Raw genomic sequence first — 4662 nt, 5'->3', positions numbered from 1 at the left:
GGTGTCATCTCTGTGGGAACTAGATAGGATTACATTATTATGGAACAGAAATGCAAAGGATTGCAAAAACAGCAGGTATAGCACAAAACAGGGTCTTAGTCTCAAAGTTAACTACCTGCAAGAAGTCACCAGCTAATCTCTTGCAATGGGAGCACACATTTATCAAACAAGCCAGAATGCCAGCAAAAGGGTTTGAATTGAAGCATTTCTTTCATCCCTGGCCCCTTCATAGGGTACCAGCATGTAGGAGATTTATTAATTAGGGTTTTAAGTTGGTCTTTATTCAATGAAGGAGGAGCAGAAGAGCTCTCGGCAGGCAACACAAGAATCTGCAGCAGGGCAAACAAGAACAACAGCAGAAAAGGGGGGAGGATACAGGGTGGGGTAGAGGCCGGGGCCAACCTGGAGGGTCCCTTGTATCCTGAACGGCCTTGCCTGTCAGGTTTTTCCACATGACCTCGTCATGGGTGGGATCTCCCACAACGGCTCCCGGCACTCTGTGAGTTCAAATAGGATCATATTCCTCTTTATCCTCCCATGCTGTTGCTTTCTGACCCCCACCTGCTAGTACTAGGCCTCCAGCTTCCCGCCAGTCTTCTGTGCTATTTCAGAAGGCCTCACGTACCAGGCCCTGGTGTGTGAGCTGCTCCAGGCTTCCTACCTTGGCTTCTAGAGCCCAGACCTGAGGCAATTAGCCCCAAGTCCTTCAAATGCCAAAGTTGACTCCAGGGGGGTGATAGAATCTGGAGGAAATCTGTCTCTACTCCGAGTTTACATCATGGTAGAAGTGTCCCCAGGCTCCACTGCTTGGGCTCCAGTGCGTTCAGCTGGTGAAGCAGTTCTTTGAGGTTTCACTTAGTCTCCTTTCTCAACTTCTCTTGTTCTTGAACCCTAAGTTATGCTCAGGCGGCTGAGCCAGATATATATATATACTTAGATAGTGTATCTATCTGTTTCCCACTGTGTATAGGAAAGATCTCAACTCCCCTCTGGCAACTTCATTCCTGGGTCAAGTTCATGAGTCTCCCTCACCTTCAGGAAACCTCTCTACTCTCTCTTGAAAAGGTTTTCTGTAGGGTTACCTCGAAAGTTCTCTGGGCATTCCCAGTCATTCTTGAACTTCCAAAGTGGCCACAACCCAAATTTGGCCTGAGTCATGTATACTGAGGATATCAGTAACATCACCCTGTTTGATTTGTTACAGCAAAGAAAGTGACTCCCTACCTCCATGGGAGAAAAGAAAACATTTCCCATCTTCTGATTAGAAGGCTTGAGTCCACCTAGAAAACAGGTCAGGAAAAATTCCCTGGTGGTTCAGTGGTTACGACTCTGTGCTTTCACTGCTGTGGGTCAGGGTTCGATCCCTGGTCAGGGAACTACGGTCCCACAAGCCATGCTGTATTGTCAGAAAGAAAGAAAGGAGGGAGGGAGGGAAGAAAGGAAGGAAGAGAAAGCAGGTCAAACAGAAAAACAGAATCTGGAAGACTGGTTATTGTACAAGTGTTTGCACCATATGAAGTGTTTGAGGGGATATCTAAGTGATCAGGGAGGCCTCCTCTCAGGTCTCATCACCTATCCGACTGTCCTCACCCTCTCTGCCACCCCTCCTCCAGAAGAATATTCCCGCAACTCCTTCAGGAACTATGGATAACTCCCTTCAAAGCCTTGGTTGACTCCCTACGAAAGAAAGTATTGGCCAAATCTCACATTGTGGCAAGTACCAGGAGCCCATTTGAACTGGCTAAAATTAAAAGAATAAATCTGTTTAAAGGATATCACAGAGCCCTCAGGGGGACCTCAAAACAACTTAGTCTTCCAGGTGGCTAGAGCATGCACCCCATCTCCCCCATCCTTCGCTTCCTCTCTGCAGACCACCTTTCTCTACCTCTTCAACAAAGCTCAAAAATGGTTGCCCTTTATTATTTTTTAAATATTTATTTATTTGGCTGACCCGGTCCTAGTTGTGGCATGCAGGATCTTTAGTTGTGGCATGCAAAATTTTAGTTGCAGCTTGTGGGATATAGTTACATGACCAGGAATTGAACCCAGGCCCCCTGCCTTGGGAGTGCAGAGTCTTAGCCACTGGACCACCAGGGAAGTCCTAAGTTTGCCCATTATTGACAACCTCATCCCAAATGAAAAGACCATGGGGCCCAAAATCTCTAAATGTCCACACTCTAAAAAGGGAGAAGCTGACTGGGCCAGCTACAGTGCCAATGCCTATTCTACAGTAATCAGCTGAGACCAAGGGAACAGGGTCACATTTGAAATATACACCAGCCTATAAACCTGCATCTGGCCATCTCATCCTCAATCCCTGGGAGGGGCAGTAGTACTCAAATAGAAGTTGTGAGGCTAGGGCAAGGCAGAAATGCCAAAAGTCCTTTGTTCTTTTGGGGTAAATTTCAATCTTATGACATAACTTGGCTGAAACTTCTTTAGCTTCATGTCCTACTCTTTCTTCCTCAGTCTCTCATCGGCCCATCCCTTTTGCCTGAAATGTGCATTCCCCATCACCATGTGTCAGAATCTTCCCAAGGTGATCTCGAAGGCTTCATGCCAGCTTCTCCATGAGAAAATGGCAACCCACTCCAGTACTTGGGCCTGGAAAATCCCATGGATGGAGGAGCCTGTAAGCTACAGTCCATGGGGTCGCAAAGAGTCAGACACAACTGAATGACTTCACTTTCACTTCTGCTAGAAGTGTAATAAGAAAACTGATTTGAAAGAACTCCTGAATTACCTAATCCAAGCTTCCCTCACTTCACATAAATCTGCCATATTTTAATTTCCACCAAATCTTCAGTCAGGGGCCACTCACATACCTCCATGACTTCTCAAAGAGATTCACTGTGTCTCCAGCACTGCTGCCTTTAGGAAAGTGCTTTCTTGTATTACATGCTAATGTGCCTTCCTGTGACTTCTATTCTTCAAACTTTTTTTTTTTTTTGCTGCGTGGCGTTGGGATCTCCATTTCCTAATCAGGGACTGAACCTGTGCCCCGTGCATTGGAATTGCAGTGTCCCAGCCAATGGAATGTCAGGGATGTCTCCCATGCTTTAGACTTGGTTCTGCCCTGGGGAAATGCTTGTGCATGCACTCCTGTGTGCTAAGTCGCTTCAGTCATGTCTGGCTCTCTGCAACCCAATGGACTACAATCTGTCAGGCTTCTCTATCCATGGGATTCTCCAGGCAAGAATATTGGAGTGGGTTGCCATGCCTTTGAGAGAGTCAATTCCTAAGCAGGTTGATAAGTCTGGGGTCCCCAGGGAGGAGAAAGGGGTCTGGGGTTCTCGAAATGGAGATAGGGGTCTGGAATTCTCAAGGAAGAGGAAAGGGCAAACATCTGTTTTTCTCCACATTCCTTAGTCTTAGTCACATAAAACTTAAAGTCACATAAAAGTTTTTTTCTTTAAGCTGGGAATTGATGATTACACAACAAACAGCTCTTGAAACCCTGTACTAAGGATTACATAACAACAGTGTATCCTGCTTGAGGACAGCTTTTCCTTCCTGGAAAACCCTCTGGCTAATCCTGTTATCTTAAAATGTAAATTGTGGGAGTGGGTCTAGTTAAGATCTTTATAACCTTGTGACATTCTTTTGATATATTGTCAGTTCAGTGCAGTTCAGTCGCTCAGTCACGTCTGACTCTTTGCAACCCCATGGACTACAGCATGCCAGGCCTCCCTGTCCATCACCAACTCCCAGAGTTTACTCAAACTCATGTCGATTGTGTTAGTGATGCCATCCAACCACCTCATCCTCGGTCATCCCCATCTCCTCCCACCTTCAATCTTTCTCAGCATCAGGGTCTTTTCCAATGAGTTGGTTCTTCACATCAGGTGGCCAAAGTGTTGGAGCTTCAGCTTCAGCATCAGTCCTTGCAATGAATATTCAGGACTGATTTCCTTTAGGATGGACTGGCTGGATCTCCTTGCAGTCCAGGGGACTCTCAAGAGTCTTCTCCTGTGCTCACTTCGGCAGCACATTTACTAAAATTGGAACGATACAGAGAAGATTAGCATGGCCCCTGCGCAAGGATGACACGCACATTCGTGAAGCATTCCATATTAAAAAAAAAAAAAGAGTCTTCTCCAACCCCACAGTTCAAAACCATTAAGTCTTTGGTGCTCAGCTTTCTTTATAGTCCAACTCTCACATCCATATATGACTACTGGAAAAACCATAGCTTTGACTAGATGGACCTTTGTTGACAAAGTAATGTCTCTGCTTTTCAATATGCTGTCTAAGTTGGTCATAGCTTTTCTTCCAAGGAGCAAGTGTCTTTTCATTTCATGGCTGTAGTCACCATCCACAAGTGATTTTGGAGCCCCAGAAAATAAAGTCTGTCATTGTTTCCATTGTTTCCCCATCTATTTGGCATGAAGTGATGGGACCAGATGCCATGTTCTTCGTTTTTTGAATGTTGAGTTTTAAGCCAGCTTTTTCACTCTCTTTTACTTTCATCACTTTAGTTCTCCTTCACCTTCTGCCATAAGGGTGGTGTCATCTGCATATCTGAGGTTATTGATATTTCTCCTGGCAATCTTGACTCCAGCTTGTGCTTCATCCAGCCCAACATTTCACATGATGTACTCTGCATATAAGTTAAATAAGCAGGGTGACAATATACAGCCTCAATGTTCTCCTTTCCCAATT

At 45.4% G+C, this 4662-nt stretch overlaps 1 non-coding gene across 1 annotated transcript; it reads left to right on the top strand.

Moving 5' to 3' along the window:
* The first annotated feature begins 3971 nt into the window (after positions 1 to 3971).
* Positions 3972 to 4078, top strand: LOC122702393. The gene has a single exon (XR_006343252.1). It is a non-coding gene; the product is annotated as a U6 spliceosomal RNA (small nuclear RNA).
* Positions 4079 to 4662: the final 584 nt, after the last annotated feature.

This window comes from Cervus elaphus, chromosome 10 (assembly GCF_910594005.1).
Source record: "Cervus elaphus chromosome 10, mCerEla1.1, whole genome shotgun sequence".
Lineage (NCBI taxonomy): Eukaryota > Metazoa > Chordata > Mammalia > Artiodactyla > Cervidae > Cervus > Cervus elaphus.
Note: the sequence above shows the minus strand (reverse complement) of the source record. Positions and strands in the feature narration are given on the sequence as shown.